At 48.1% G+C, this 17,036-nt stretch overlaps 1 long non-coding RNA gene across 1 annotated transcript; it reads left to right on the plus strand.

Annotated features, from left to right (window-relative positions):
* The first annotated feature begins 2,703 nt into the window (after positions 1-2,703).
* Positions 2,704-10,428, plus strand: LOC147005715 (uncharacterized). The gene is made up of 2 exons (XR_015044682.1): positions 2,704-2,930; positions 10,206-10,428. It is a non-coding gene; the product is annotated as an uncharacterized LOC147005715 (long non-coding RNA).
* The last annotated feature ends 6,608 nt before the right edge of the window (positions 10,429-17,036 follow it).

The following is a 17,036-nucleotide window of genomic DNA, read 5'->3' on the forward strand; positions in this document are numbered from 1 at the left end:
GTGCCTGTCAGCACATGGACCATAAAAGTCTCTGCCCTCCCCTTGTCAATGGGGAGACAGACAGAAGACAATGTCAATCCACATGCAGATCCACTCACCTGGCAGCTGACTTAGTAGTCACCGAAGTAATGAATACCAGTCAGCAGACTGGACCTGCTCTAGAAGCCACTCTAAGCTACAAGGTCCCAGGCTCAGAGCACAGACATCTCCTAAGTGAGGTGTTGAAAAATACATGCCACGAGACCAGCATGCCGAGCATGGAGAGTGGAGGGAGCCTGCTCGACACATAGGGAGTTGAGAGCCAGAATCCAAACCACAGACATGTTGGAGCAGCAGAGGAAAATGAAAGAGCCCCTGGGGTTCTGTCTTTAAGATAAAAAGACTCTCGGTGCCTTGAAGCAGGTAGGAAGAGGCAGGGCAGGGGCTTGGGACCCACTCCAGGAAAGAGAGATATCTCAGAAAGATTTGCCCAAGACTTGGTGAGGAGCTGTGATTTAGGTCTGAACGACGTCACACTTAGAAGAAATACAAGACTGGGGAGCGACCAAGCATCATCACCCAAGGTCAGGGCTCCTGAGGGTGTGGGGGAGAGACCCAGGCTTAGCTTCACCTTTTCATTCACACAATCTAGAAGCCAAGGCAGGAGAATTGCTACATAGTGAATACCAAGACTAACTAATGAGTACTGGGTCATCCTGAGGTACCTGTCAAGACCCTGCATCAAAAAGAAAGAAGAAAAAGGACCTCACAAGATGTGAAAGGAAGAGTAAGAAGCAACCATATATTTTTAAAAACCCCTTTAAGAGTAGAGCCAGAGGGGTTTTTGGAGGACTTGATGTAGGGTGGGAACTAGAGAACGCAGGTCAAAGCTCACGCAAGGGTCCTGCATATAAGACAGGCAACACTGCTTAGGGATGGACTCAAACAGTGAACATGTAGGTGGGGGAGCTCCTGGGTGGGGGAGCTCCCAGCTGAGGAGTGAAGAAGCTAAAGACTGCTGCACTGTGGAGAGGCCCAAGCACAAGCATGGACTTTGATCCCAGCCCAGAAAAGGCAGGGACAGCCTCGATTCCCAGCTCATAAGAGATGACCAGGAAACATGGTCATCGGACAGAGCAACATGGAGACACAGAGGATGTGAGACCAATGGATTGGCCAGCAAGTGACCACTGAGGTGGTGCAGAATCCAGATCTGGGACCCAGAGGGCAAACCAGAAAAACACTCCCCAGTTCAGTGTGTCTGTCATCCAGCAGTTGGAAGGTAGAGACAGAAGGACTACAAGTTTGACATCATCTTGGGCTACAGAAGGAGTGCAAAGCCAGCACAGTCTAATAGCACCACCCTGTTTCAAACCAAGGGAAGGAGTGTAGCTTAGTGGTCGAGTACTTACCTGGCGTGCACAAGGTCCTAGGTTCAGTTCCAACAACCACAAGCAAAGAAAAAAAAGTGTTTCTTTGAAAAGAGAGGGAGCAACTATGTTTAAGGTCACCTACAAGAGCAGCACACAGACCCGACCTGTGGCAGCACGGGCCTCCTGAGAACACACAGGAGCATCTCCTGTGGGGAAAAGACGCTCTGAGAGCTGAAGGAGGATTTGAACTAGGAACGGGTAACTCTGCAAAGAGAACAAAATATGTTGGTAGCCAGAGAGACACGGGACCAAGATTGGAGAGACTTCCTCTTTAAATGATGGAAGTAACAGCAAGTTATAATGAGCTTCGGGAGGGGGCACAGTGGGGAGAGGCACTGTTAGGGCTGGGGGTGGACCGGGATGAACAAGGAAGAAAGAGTTTTTTTATTTTGAAGAGGCTGGCAGAAGGCAGGAACGCAGGCTGGGTAAGAAACAGCGTTGCCTGAAAACATCTGCTTGTTTCCTGCACTGATCAAACACTAACTTTTCCAGCTAAGGGACCTGAGCATAAGTCACACTTGGTGAATATTTGTTAATAGATTGATTTTTCGAGAATGAGCCCTATTGAACACACTAGGGTCGTTGATAATTGACAAGGTCATCTCTTCACATCTACCAGGTGAGCCAGAATCCATACAATCCATTCGCCCCTCCCCCCACCCTACCTACACCACAGACTGGTCTCCACCTCAATTAGCACCTCAGAATTGCTGAGGCCTGAATTAATGAGATTTCTCCGAGCTCACAGCTCCAGATTAAAATCGATGCCTCACCTAAATGGGAGTTAATGAAAAATAGTTTGGCACAACAGAGACTAACTTGAAGGCCTGCTAGGCCTCCCGCTCTCCGAGCATTGCTCAGTTCTAGTCCATCATGACTTTGCAAACCATGCAGCCAGTGCCATCCTGGGGGGGAACTGAACCCACCGTTGTCAAAACTAGAGTCCTCCACAGTAGGCTTGTCAGACAAAAGTGTACCCCTGCCATGGGAACTTATAGACACCACTGCGTGTTCACAGGCATCCCAAGAGAGAGCAAAGAATGAAGCTCTCTCTCTCTCTCTCTCTCTCTCTCTCTCTCTCTCTCTCTGTGTGTGTGTGTGTGTGTGTGTGTGTCCCTTCCTCCCTCTCTCTTTCTCCCCCTTCTTTTAGACACAGCTTCAATATGTAGTCCAGCCAGACTTATCCTCCTGCCAGAATTTGGGGGTTCCAGGGGCAGGCACAGCCCATACCTATCAAGCTCTAGGACACTGACATCACAGACCCAAGGAGCATTCTAAGGATCAAGGGCTTCAGAACACTGCCCTATAAGCAACGGAAACCAGCTCTTCAAAATGGCCAAAGGGGTACTCTTTTTATAATGTCACACATACCACACCAAGATACCACCAGGGATGGGAAAGGCAGGGGCTGAGCAGCTTCTAGCAGAGACAGGAACCCTTCTATCTCCTCGGCGTGCAACCTCATCACAGTCATGAGACTCTGACGCCATCGCAGCCACTCCTCACCTCCAGCCAAAGGCAAGAGCATTCCCTGCCTTAAGCATATCTACGCATCCGTGTGTGTGTGTGTGTGTGTGTGTGTGTGTGTGTGTGTGTGTGTGTGAGTATGTGTATGTACATATGCATGTGTACAAGTATGCATTCATGTGTGTGTGTGCAGTCATGAGTACCCATGTATGGTATGTATGTAGTGGCCAGAGGTCAACATCGCTGCTCTTCCTTTCTATATTTCTTCTGGTATATGTACATGTTGTTCTGTGTATCCACACATGCATGTGTTATGATGTATGTGGAAGGGGTATGTGTACCTGATAACATGGGTTTGTGCTCGTCTTCCTCAGTGGTTTCCCGTCTCTACCTTATGAGACAGAATCTACATTGCCTCGAAAGCTCATTGATTCCGTCCGACTGGCTGGCCAATGAGCTTCAGGGGCCTTCTGTCTCTGAACTCCCACCTCAGGGATCACAGCTGTAACTGCCTTTCTATGGGTCCTGGGGATCTGAGTTTGGGTCTATGTGACTGCCAGCACATCTTCCCTGGAGCCTCTTTTCACTTTTGTTCTTGTTGTTTGTTGTTGGTTGGTTGGTTTGCTTTTGAGCTGCCTTTCCTAGAGTCCTTAGCAAACATCATTTTGAGTCTCAAAGGTCAAGATATTCACCCAACACAAATCAAAGCACAAGATGGCCAGGACTAACCATCAGTCAGAATTCACACCTGCCTGGGGATGATAGCTTCACCCTTCTGCATGCCCTGTGTGAAGGGGCCATCCACCCAAACAAGCAAATTCCTGCTGGGGCAAGAGCCCTACATTCCACAGTGAGCATCTCGCAGGACCCTTCCTACAGGAAGGGGCCACAGTTTTGAGAGTCCTGATGTGGCCAGAGCCCCATCTTTTCACTACAGATTGGTGTCTCCATATGAAATTTTGTTGTCCGAATGTGAGTACCAGGGCCAGAATGGGATGCCGCAGAACCTGTCATACCCAAAGAGGCATGGAGACCTCTGAGAAGCCCGATTAGGTAGTGTTTCTATAATCCCCACATGAAGGCCTAGAGACAACAAAATCCAAATTCACAGCTAATCATGGCTGCAAAACCCAAATTGTCACACAGCTTGGAGAGCTAAACCCTGGACAGATGGCAAGTCGGGCACACAAAAACAAACTCTGCGTGGCATTGGGGGACGTTGCCAAGGGACAAAAGAGGTGATGGTTTTATTCAAAATCAGAATCTGTACCCAGCTGTGCCTCCAGCCAGCACATTCTAATGCAAGGCCAGCCAAGGCCACCAACACAGCAGCCATTTTTTCTTTGCCAGCGAGAGGCCTGAGGAATGACCTGGAGACAGAAGTAATGGAACACAAACAGCTGTGTTCCCACCCCACCCCAGAACCTTAGGAACAGACCAGCCTTAGCAAGAGAGTTTATTTTCCCTCAGCCTCCAGAGGATCACCTGATGTTGCCACCAACAGATTATTTTGCATCGGGCTCCCTCCCTCCTCGTTCCATCCACTCTCTCAGCACCTGAACCAACTGTGTCACTGACCTTCACGGGGAATGGCAGATGTCTGGCAGGAGGGGACCTGTGTTGCCTGCTCATGCCCTGGCTGAACCAGTTACCAGTCAAAACTTCAATATCCTCTCGCCTGGCACCAACTTCAAACATGCTCTGTGGGGCTTCCGAACAGGGTTTATGTTCAGTGAAAGGACCCTGCAGCGGCTAAGCCAATGCCCCAGGGCAGAGACACAAGGAGGGCAAGGCCCCCTGAACGTTGTGAGCAGTGTACACAGCAGTACACAAGGAAGTCTCATGCTCCCAGGAATTCCTAGAGGCCCACACCTTCACACCAGGAGCCAGCACTGTATGTCACCTCCACACCTGTCCCTTTGTCCTTTGCTGACCTTGTCATGCCAGCCAAGTACTTGCTCTGACTACCCTGCCACCCCAAACCGCATCCACCAGTGCCTGCTCTCCTGTGGGTGTAGGAAAGTGACTCTGTCAGCCTCGGGACTCTTTCTCCAGGCCTTGTGCAAAACCTCCATCCACCAAAGCAAAAAGAACCTCTTCCGCCCCCACAGCCTTCTGAGCCGTGCTGTTTTGGCGAGACAGGATGTTCATGGCCGATGTGTTCCTCTGCATATGCACAAGGGTATTTGCCTATCATTTGTTTGCTATGCATAAGATCTCCACGCACAACTGGTGATTTGTCTTTCCAAAACAGATGCCCCAAACTTCTTTCTTCCTCTCTCCCTTTATTAAACCCATCATCTGGCCCTCTGTGTAGAGGCGCCATCCTGCAGCAGGCTGTGAGGGGCAGGGAAGGAGACATGGTTGAGGGAACAGAGTTTAACCCTCAAGCTCCAGTCACTTTTTTGGGGACCCTGGGCAGACTTCACTCTCCCTGCAGCTCAAATCCCTTCTTGACAAAATGGCCAATCTACTCCCTTCTTGCTTGCCCATTGGGGAAGAAATGGGGACTCAAAAATGGTTTGAAGCTTAAGGACCGAGACACACAACCCTGAGTAACAGGAACATGGCACCATCGGGCCTCTCTTAGAAGAATCTGGATAAGGTTGGGTTTCCTCTGTTTGACTTCAGTGGCTCCGAAGAGTTGGACAAAGCGACCCTGACAGTAAATGTAAGTACTGGCAGGCAATGGCCTCAAACCCACTGCAGGCTCAAGGATGTGCCAAGCTTGCTGCATTTCCTCAAGGCCCATGACATTTAAGACGGCTGCATGGCATCGCACAGCCAAGCTTGCTGCATTTCCTCAAGGCCCATGACATTTAAGACGGCTGCATGGCATCGCACAGCCAGAGAGTAGTCTCACGCCCGTGCCCAGGCCTGGCTGAGTGCTACCCTCATGTTACCGAGCATCGAACAGCCTCCTGCCCTCTCTAAGTCTCCATTTCCCTTCCTGCCAAGGGAACACAGGAGCAGGGGGCTGGAGGTTGCTAAGCCCCCTCTTGCTGGGGTGAAATCTCAATAGCTAACTTCAAACTCTTCTCGGGACCTATCAGTAGCCCTGCTTCCTGCTGCTTCCTGAGGCTTCCTGGCTGTGCAATCTTCTCCTGCTGTGGGATGGACCAAGATGAGGGTAGTGCTTCCTGCTGCTCAGCTTACAGCTCCCAATTCAGATGATACTTGCTTCTGATAGGCCATCAAGGGAATGAAGGCAAGATGCTGGGGAAGGGCTTAAACCCCCCCCCCTTCATTTTTTATAGTCCTTCACCTTCCCAGATTTCAATTCGCAACCCTGTTGTCAAGGCAACACTAGGCTTCTCTTTCTGCATTCTAACGGCTCAGTGGAAGTAACCATAGCAACAAGAATACCTTGTGCTTTAAAGTCACTGAACCCCCCCCCCCTCCAAAGCTTCAGAACTTTACCCTACATTATGTTTGGGCAACTTTTTACCACAGCAGTAGTACCTGCTCGGTGCCCAATAAGCCTAATGAGTGATGTCTGCAATAGTTAGTTTTTGCCAAGTAACAAACAACCCCAAAGCCTAATAACCTCAGACAGTAAGCATTTCTCCTATCTCTGAAGGTCAGCTACATGGTCCCTCTGGGGTCAGCTACACACACAGGTGTAACGCTGCCGAGCCACCCCTCTTGGCAGAGCTCTCGGGTATCTGATTGTGGGCCGATACCTTACAATATCAAAATTCTCTCCCCAAAAAAGTTTTCATGCTAAGCAGCTGGCCCAGGCTCTTTCGGCTAAAGGCAAGAGGTTCGTGGAGAGCGGCAGAGGCAGGGAGGGCATTCAAACAGGCTGAAGTCCACAGGTATGGGGATGTCTTGGTAAAACATCTGTCACATGCCTCAGGCAAGACATTCCTAGGCCTGGACTGCTAAAAGTAGTAAAGAGACAGAGATCCACTGTTGGAGAAAATGGAGGTCTGAGGTGGGAGGTAGAGGGCTACTAATGTCTTCTCAGACATCTTCCACGTTAACTTTGATGGTTTTGAGGAGGCCCATTGTCATCTGCATGGGACCCAAGTTCAGTAGCCACAGAGCAGCCTTGGTAAAGAGGAAGCAGAACTTTAGGGATTCTTGGCTCTCTCTGATCTTCTAGAGAAAGTGTTCCAAGCTTCCAGTTCCTCATGAGCAGTGGTTACTTCTGTGTGAGCTAAACAGTCCATTTGGGCCATAGACTGAGAACACAGTCCCTACTCACCCCCAAGGAAAGGACACAGAGTGCCAGAGGACATCATTCCCACCACCACCAGCCAAGACATAAGGCCCAGGACCCCAGCTTAGGACAATGGTTGACTTGTCAAGAAGAGGAACCAGGGATAGCTGAGAAGGTTAACCATTTTCCTCTGGTAAAATGCTGGCAATTAGCCGGGCAGTGGTGGTGCACGCTTTTTAATCCCAGCACTCGGGAGGAAGAGGCAGGTGGATTTCTGAGTTTGGGGCCAGCCTGGTCTACAGAGTGAGTTCCAGGACAGCCAGGGCTATACAGAGAAACCCTGTCTCAAAAAACCAAACCAAACCAAACAAAAAACCAAAACAAAACAAAACAAAAAATGCTGGCAATTTTTAGGGTTCTGTCAAAACTATTTAAAAAACAAGTTTTAGTGCTGAGAATGGACCACAGTTGGCAGAGTGGCAACCTAAGGGGATGAGACCTGGGCTTGTCCCCAGATCCGCATAAACTAGGTTTGCTGCTGCCTATAACAGCAGCACTTTGAGACAGAGGCAGGAAAATTAGAAGTTCAAGGTTATCCATGGCTACATAATGAGTTCAAGGCCTGCTTGGATAACTGAACCTGTTTGTTTGTTTGTTTGTTTGTTTATTTGTTTTGTTTTGTTTTGCTTGAGTCAGGGTCTCCCTGTGTAGTCCTGGCTGTTCTAGAACTCACTCTGTAGAATAGATTGGCCTCCAACTCAAAGATCTGCCTGCCTTTGCCTCTCGACTGCTGGGATTAATGGTGTGTGCCACCACAACCCAGCAAGCACCTGTCTTAAAAATAAGTAAATTCTTAAATGAGTAAAAACCTGAGACATATCACCAGTCCTAACCCTAGGCTGAGATTACAAAAACCATCCTCTTCTTGGCCATGAAGTTGTCTCCTTCCCCTGACTGTGGAGGCCCCACTGGGCTCCAGGAGCCAAGCTTCACGCCTGCATGAGACATATCAGCAGAGGACAGCGTGCTGAAAGCCATGATACTTCACTGCTTGCTTCCCACAGCACCGGGACCAACCTCAGTTAATAAGGTTTGGCTTCCTGTTATTATTCCAAGATTCTTCTGATGGCAAGTGACAGGGATCAACTGACCATTTCTGATCAGCTCAGGATCACTGGGTTCCCGGAAGACAAATGTAGTTGCATCCGAGTAAGGATGTCAAATGCACCTGAGGCCCCACCCTGTCCCTCTGATTTCAGACCCAAGTGAGCCCAGCAGGAATCCATTAGGGAGATAATTAGGGAGTATGTCTTCCCAGTGCTTGAACAACCAACTAGAGGATGAAGATGGTGAGAGAGAAGATGCTTGCTGCTCGAGCACCAGAGAGTTGGGATCACCAGGGAGTTTCTCTTAAGCCCTTGAAAACTGAAGTATCTTGAGCTCACGACCATCCTACAGAATGGGACCTACCTCCAGAAACAAATGGGCTCTGAAGATGGCTTTGACATGCAAGAATGAGGATCCGAATTTGGATTCCCAGCACCAGCTTTTAAAGCCTGGCAAGAGAACTCATGCCTCTAATCCCAACACAAGATTCTGGGAGAACTTGCTGGCCAGTCAAAGTAGTCAAATGACTGTCTCCTTAAAACTAAAGTGAGGATCCGCTGAGAGAAACATTCAGTGTCAATCTACTCTGACCTACATGGCTCCCCTAGACACACACACAAACACATCCACACACACAAACACACACAGAGACACACACACACACACACACACACAGACCAATTAAAAAACAAAGTCAATAACTTCAAGAATGACCCTCAGTGCCCCCTGCTCCAGCAAGACAAAACCTCTGTCTGACATCCTTGTGCACAGCCATACTCTAAGAGGCAAGCTAAGGGTTAAGCATCTTCCCTAGGGCAGGATCCACCTGCCTCTTCAACCTGTACCCTGTCACCCCCTCATCCCCCCCCCATCCCACCCCCTGTTCCCTGTGCGTCAGCGATTGTCTGCCATTTGGCCTTCACAAAGGCAAGTACCCTGTAGCCTTTCAGAATAAGCCACGAAATCTGCTCTGAAGCCTCTGCCCCCAGCTGCTGTGGCTTCCTCTCTAATCCCCCATGACTCATCCACTTTAAAATTCCCGCTTTCCACCCACTTCCTGAAATGTCAGGAGCCGCCTGTCACCACATAATCAAGTTTCTAATACCCGATTTGAAAACCTTTTTTTTTTTTTTTTTTTAATAAAAAAGGTGATTGTTTTAAACAGAAGTAGAAGAAAAAAAAAGGCGTCTCACAGCAAAAAATGACAGCCCAGGAAGAGCAAGCAGACGCCAGGGACAGACAAGATACACGAGGCTGTCCGCATGATTTCCCTTTATTAGTTTTTAAAGTAACTTGCAAAATGGAACCAGGGACCGACGAGGATTCATTTCCGTTGTCTCAGTGGCGTGTGAAAAACAGTGGCTCAAAACTGTCACCCCAAGTAACCCAAGAACAGCTTCGCTTCTTATCCCAGACTTAATAAGATAAATCCTTGTCTGATGCGTGTTAATAAAAGCAGCTTTTTATGAAATACCCTTCAGATCGGCAACAAGTTCAACGGTCACAAAGTTGACAAAGAAGCAATATGTCAAAATTGATTCATAGCCTGCATTTTTAATGCTTTTAGATCATTTCCTAATTCACAAACCCGCTGGTTTGCCATGGCAAGGCTCCATTTTTGTCTACATTTGATATGAGGAAATTGAACCCATCAAGAAAATAGGAGGCTGGGTCACCGCGTGGGTCAGGGAGTAGGCGATTGGCTATTTCAGTAAACAATTTGCTTTCAGCTTGGTCTAAAGCTTTTTCTCTCCCAAAGTTTCATCTGCTGCTTGTTGTCTGGTTGGGGTGGGGTGGGGGGAGGAAGGTACTTGTTTTTTGCCTTTTTGTAGGGATAGGCTTTTGTTGCTGTTGTTGTTTTACTTTTTTTTAAATACAGTTTCACCATGGATCCTAGACTGGCCTAGAACTCATTATAGAGTTCAAGACTGGCTTTGAACTTAAAACTCTCCTGCATCCGTTTCCCAAGTTCTGGAGTGGGAAGGGCTGCCCCACGGAGCCCCACTGCCTGCCTGTGACATAAGTATAACTGTGACCTTGTTGTACTTCCCCAGGTTGTCCTTTCATATGGGTCTGGAATCTCTGGTATCGAATCCCAGGGTGAAGAGAGATGTGAACCTTGGTAGTTTCTCCATCCTTTTCAGCATTCCTCCAGACACCAACAGTGTGTGGAAATGACAGAAGAGAGAGTTAACCTTTGGAGATGGGGTTGAAGTTGGATGGGGGGCCTTGCCACCTGTCCGTCTCATCAGCCACACCATGAATAATTTGCACGTGCGTCTTTGTGGTTTTATTCAGTGCCTTCTATAATCCCACACTTGTCAATATGACGACCTTCAGCAAGCTCTTCCTGCTAGCTTCCTCTCTTGACTTGGTACCATTTTCCCCACCAAGACAGCAGGGGGAGGGGGAGCACAAAGAGATGGAGCACCTTAGACCCCATGAAGGCAGGAAGCTATCTATCACTAGCTCCCTAGGGTTGGCTCTGGGGTGGGAGGCTTAAAGTCTGTCTCGGCCTCAGCTCAGAAAGCTTCATGCCACTCTTGGAGACCAAATGATGATTAACATTCTAAATCTTACACGATCCTGGGATATAGAGTTCCAAGCATCCTGGAGCCACAGCTACTCATTGGCACTTCTCAGCAGGCTGAAAGTCATAGAGGGATGGGCTCAGAAGAGTTCACTCAAAGCCTACATCTCATATGCAACCATGGGGGCGGGGGTTGGAGTGGACCGAGCATCTGGACATCCGTCCTAATGACAATGAGATCTCAGCTCCCTCACAACATTCTCCAGCACCAGCTCGCGTCAGTCAACCTCTGTAGAACATAAGGGGCAAGCATTCCATGTGAGATACAGCACTAAGACAATTAGAACATGTGACCAGCTTGGGGTATCTTAGCCTTTCTAACACCCCCCATACACAAACCTTCTCTGCTAGACCTTGGAAAGATTCTCCCAAGGCACACACACACACACACACACACACACACCCCACAATGCTTTAATCATCATGTGCCTCTAGAATGTACCCAGGCCCATTCTAACTTCTTCGTACAAGCAAATTAATCTTCGAGATGAATGTGGCTACCTCTATTCCTAAAAACAAAGACTTGGGGGTTTATTGGTTGTCAAGGCAACAATAGCAGTTTTCTCTCTGACTCCTTAATGCCTAGATTTATGTTTCCATAGTTACAAGAAATCCCTAGTTCTTCAAGGTATCAAAAATTGGCCTACTGGAACTTCCAGAGGTGGGATTGTGCCCATCCACTCCTTACCTTGGGAGCTCCTGGCTCTTTCCCATCCTGGGGTCCCTTGGAACTTGGCAGAAGTTTCTCTGTTTACCTGCTCAAACCACACAAGGGATTCTGGGGGTCAGGGAATAGAAAGGACCTAGAACATGATACTGTCAAGATGCCTACTGTGACCAACAGTGCCACAGGGAATTCTGCAAACAGGTTGTCCCACAGGATCCAGGTATAGCTTTGGTCTCAGAACAGAGTCCCAGAATCTCTAAGATACCCCATCAAGACTTCAACCCCCAAATTCATAACCTTTATGCGTAAGGCATAGGAGTTTCCTCCAGGGTTAATTCCTATGGTTTTAAAGGATTTTGTTTAGGCTAACTGATTAGCAAATCATGTTTGTGCACATGTGTAGTACTGCGAATCTCTGGCCCTCTTCTCACTTTGATTTTAAAGAGTCTCACTAAGCTGCCTAAGCTGGTTTTAAACTCACTTCCCAGCCCAAGATGGTCTTCAACATCTCATCTTTGGTCCTCCTGCCTCAGACTCCTGAATAGCTGGGATTATGGGCTTGTGCCAAAGCATAGCAAAATAATTTTTCTTCCCTTCTTTTAAAACGTGTTTTGCTTTTTGTTTTTTGTTGTTTCCCCCCCCCCCCGAGGCAGTGCTGTCGATGCCAGGGTTGACCCAGTAAATAGATGAAGAGTATATCGCTCTGGCAAAGTAGAGATTAGTCATTGAATGTGTGTTTGTATGAGAATGCATATGTGCATGCATATCTAGGTATGTACTTGTGTGTGCATGTGTGTGCACAGGTGATAAGAAGGGACCCAAACTATGAAGCAGTGATCCTGTCAGAAAAGGGAAGATTTGGGGAAATGAGAACAGCATCCTTCTAGCCAAGAAGCTATTGGCTACCTCAAGCTTCTGAAGGAGAGGAACTCCATCTGAATCCATCTTCCTTCAGTGGCGTGAACTAGGTATATCAGCCATACCCCAGGGCAGGCCCAGGCTAAGGGAGAGTCGGTCAGTACTAATCAGATACCATGCTGTTTTTGTTTTAATTCTGAGTGTGTGTGTCTGTGTGCATGTGTGTGTGTGTGTGTGTGTTTTCTTTCATTTTGTTTTGTTTAGAGGGTTAAAATGTTTTAAGAGAATAAATGTGAAGTTGGGTGGGTAGAGAAAGTTGGAGAAGATCTGGGAAAATCTGGTAGAAGAAACATTATGACAAAAATATAGTGTATGAAATTCTCAAAAATATATATTGAAGCATCTATAAAAAAAATAAAATTGAAGATAAGGTATGGCCAAGATAAGAGACCAAGACAGAAATAGTACATTGCAAGGTGCACACGCAAGTCCTGAAGGTCTCATAGTCACCTTAAGAAGACTTGTGGTCACCCTTTGGGATGTGAGGATGGGACTGAACTGGAGTTGTAGTAAGTGTGGCAGGTAGAGGGGACGCAGATATAACCATAGTGCTTGGCAGTCAGCTATGCCAAGTACCACAGACTAGGAGGCCAGAGAATTTTTGTGCTGTGAATCTGCAAGGCTGGAGTTAGAAGCCAAGGCCCCCTTATGAGGGTGGGAGAGGCGAATCTATCCCAGGCCTGGTTTCTCTACTGCAGGGGCCTTCCTGTTCATGTGTTTTCTCCTGAATAGCTATTTATTCAAATGCCTCCTCTCAAAAGTTTTTCCCGTCTATGTATTATTTGTGTTGTGTGTGCAGAAGTCAAAAGACAACATGCAGGAGGAGTCAGTTTCTCTCCTTCCACCATGTGGGTCTGTGGTGTTTTGAATGAGACTGACTCCCATAGGCTCTAGCATTTGGATATTTTGGTCTGCCTCCGGTGGCTTCACTGAGAGTGGACTGTGAGCTGTCTAGTTTGCTTTCTCAGCTTCCTAACAGGGGGTTCAAGATGTGATCTCTCAGCTTTCTGTCCCTGCCACCACACATATCTTTGCTTTGCTATCATGGACTCTGGCTCTCTGGAACCAGAAGCCCAACCATAAACTTTCTCTTCTATAAATTCCCATGTTCATGCCATGGTGTTGTTATGGCAGCTATAGAAAAGTAACCAACATGGGACCCAGAGACCGAACTCAGTCATGAATGTTGTCAGCAAACACCCTTACCCACTGAGCAATCTCACTATCTCCAGCAAACTCCTCCCGGTTATGAAGACTCCTACCACCCCCAGGTATGGGTTAAGACTCATCCTCAGCTTAAGTAAATCCATCTGCAGTAACTCCTGGCCAAATAGTGTCGCCTTTTAGAGTGTGAGATTAGATGACTGAAATCTGGTCTCCACCCGTGAGTGCCTGGCTGTGAGGCAGAACAATCCTTCAAACATGTGAGAAGGATGTTAGCCAGCGTCAAATGTCACAGAGCTGGATTGAACATCTCAATCCTAGATCTCAGTCAGAGCCTAGAAAACCACTGGCTAGCCCCCAGTGTCCTGCATTCAGGGATAAAGATGGCCCTAAAACCTCATGGGAAGGGCTGTTTGTGGGGAGGCAGGCAGGAAAGAGTCCTCAACAGAATGAGATCTGGATGTGGCCTGGGGCAAAGCAAACTAAAAACTGTATACCAGATTGAGAAAGCACAGAAACAAGTCAGTCTTATTTATTAAAAACAAAAACAAAACAAAAAAAAAAAACCCTGTTTTGTTTTCCATGTAACTTTTCATAATAGATATTACCAAGTCTGAAGAAACCACTGAGAAAACAACAAAATAGCTCTCCATGTATCTACCACCCTGCTTCAGTGAATTTCCCCCCAATGGCTTACCAACAATTTTATCTACACAACTTTTTTCTTGGAGGCTTTTTAAAAACTATTTTGAATTTATTTATTATTCTTTTACAGTTCCATCTATGCATGCATGCATACATACATATATACATACACACATACAAACATACATGTAGGAGGAAGAGTGCAGCCACCTCTGCATAAACACCCAGGGCGTGCAGCCACAAAGGCATCTCCTGCAGGAGGACCTACCTGATGGAGGACTGCCTGAGACCCCAAGGGTCTGACACAGGCAATGCCAGCCCATCAGGAACTGCTGTTTAGAAGAGATGCTTTCTTGTGACCAATGGTGCACTGGTGGAAGGTATTAAGGAGTTTGCTGTGGCTTTTCTCACCTGCTCCCAGAGGAGTATGTGCTGTTGATTCCGTGCCACCTCACCTCCAACCCCCAAAGGCAAGTAGGGTAGGGCACAGGCAATACATATATACATACATACATACACACATACATACATACATAATGTGTGTTGGTTATTTGCATCCCATTACCCTCTCTCCCCCTACCCCCGCCTCCCAATCCCATGATCCTCCTCTTCCTCTCAGTGAACTTTACTTCCTAGTTGTCCTATTGTGTGTGCTTGTCATTAGTGCTACTCATGTGATGAGCATGGTGGGGATTTTTTTTTTAACTTACATGAAAAACTTGCCAGTGGCCCTGAAGAAAAACAATGCCCCACCCCTGCAGCAACCCTTACCTGGCAAGTTGACCCTGGAAAGGATGCTGGCCTCATGGGCCCCTCCCCCATCCGAGATGGACCGCTGATGGACCGGGTCTTGTTTGTACTGGTGACTACTGATGCTGTCAGTCCCGGCCTGCAGCAGCCAGGCCACACATGGAGGAAGGCACTGCCTCCACCCTCCAGCTCTTACGTTCTTTTTGCCCCTTCTTCCACCATGTCCCCGCGTTCTGGAAGAGGAGATACGTACCCTGTTTAGGGATAAGCATCCAAACCCCGGAGCTTTTTAAAGTAAGGCCCAAGAGGCAAACCAGTTTCTCTATCATTCCACCTGAGTCCATCTCCACACACTGAAGACAGTGACGGTGCGATGGTTGTGACACGTCTATACCTAGTGAGATGAGCTTGGACTGTGGCTGATGCCTGCGTAGGGGAGCTTCCCCCACCCCACCCCCCACCCCGCGCCCGGCCGATGGGAAAAGCTTCTTGCTTTCACCTCCTCGCTTCCTCTGTGGGCTCATTCACGGTGTTTCACTGATGTGTCTCTTACTCAGAGGCCTCTTCCTCCCCGGTGGTTTGTTTTGCTTTGGTTTGTTTTCTGGTTTACACTCCATGCCTGTGCATCTTCCCAGAGCCCCACATTCTAGACGGGGAGAATTGCTCCTCTGTGGCACCATTTCCCCCAGCTCCACTCTGCGTCCTCTCCCCAGTACTGGTGTGATACGCTCTACAGACTAAATTCATTCAAGTTTCTTTGTCTCCCCTAAAGAACATAACTAGAGCTGAGTGAGCACGGTGATATATGTAGTCCTGTAATCCCAGCACCCAGGAGCCTGAGGCAGGGAGATCTCGAGTTCTAGGTGAGCTTGGGCTACACAGCGAGAGGAAAGAAAGGAGGAAGGAAGAGAAGAAGGAGGAAGGGAGAGATAGAAGGAAAAGCCGCCGATGAGAGGAGAAAAGTGATTCCAGAAGGCGCTTTGCGTTGCTATCACAGCCCATCAGCAGGGGCCCTAATGTACGCACACCTCCCACCAGTGCTGCTCAGGTGGCTCCACCATTCTGGCGATGCCACTCAGAGCTCTCCATTAACTTTGCACCTGGTGGTGTGAACAGCATCAAAGGAACTTTGCCCAGAGGTGTTGGTTCATTAAAGGCAGCACGTGTCTATTGCTACAATTACATGGATCCTCCCCCACCCGTCGCCTACTGTCTGTTTGTAAAAGGACAGGATGCGACTGGTAAGAAAGATAGCCTGGGAACGCACCTTTGGCCTCCTAAAACATTCAATGAGTTCTTACACTTTTAGTATCACTTTAATCATGATTTATTTGTTTCAAATAAGCGTAGTTATTATCTTCTTTGTGGCTCAGATTTCCCCACCCTTGGCCAGTGGGGACAAGGACTAGCATTGGTTCTGTGTCCTTGGGTAAATTCCTTGGTTTCATCAGAGGGATAGGAAATGCTATATCTAGACAGGCACAAGTCAACACAATAAGGATTCTCACACATACACACACACACACCACCTGCCGAAAGGTTCCAGTGGGGAAGTGGGATATGAGTGGTTAAGTGTTCCTCGCTGGGGAATCCTTATCTGTCCTTGTTTTTGAGTCTTAATCCCCAACACCTTTGTCCCCACAGCAATAGGTCCAAAGACTGTCTTTGCTCAGGGTCTCTTGGTTAGCAAATGTCACCAGTCACCTCTAGACCTCCACTGCCTTGTCTGCAAATCACTCAGACACAGGACCCTGGGTTAATGAAGGGAGTCGTCTGTCCCCTACTCTCAGGCCAAGCCACATTCTCCTAGATGCTGGGCAGAGGAGTTTACTCGCAGCTGTGAAACTGAGGCTCTAAAGCACGCAACTTTCCAAAAGAAAAAGTCAAAAGAACACCAAGTCATCCGCTCAGCCAATCTTAGTGAGTGCTGGCACAGAGGGCCACTCATGAGCAGGGAGGGAAACTGGTTCTCATGGCCCTCCAGCATGCCTCTGGGCTCTGAGTAGGGCCTGGGGGGTTTCAAGGTCACTTCACAGTGCAGAAGCCAGTGCGGGCACAGCATTGTCCAGCTCTGCAACAGGAGTTCATCTGTTCATATGGAGGAAGGATTTTGCTGGTGGAACCCCCACATCCAGTGACCCCTAAATCAGG

Source organism: Mus caroli, unplaced genomic scaffold (genome assembly GCF_978045245.1).
Source record: "Mus caroli unplaced genomic scaffold, Mus_caroli_1 scaffold_2, whole genome shotgun sequence".
Lineage (NCBI taxonomy): Eukaryota > Metazoa > Chordata > Mammalia > Rodentia > Muridae > Mus > Mus caroli.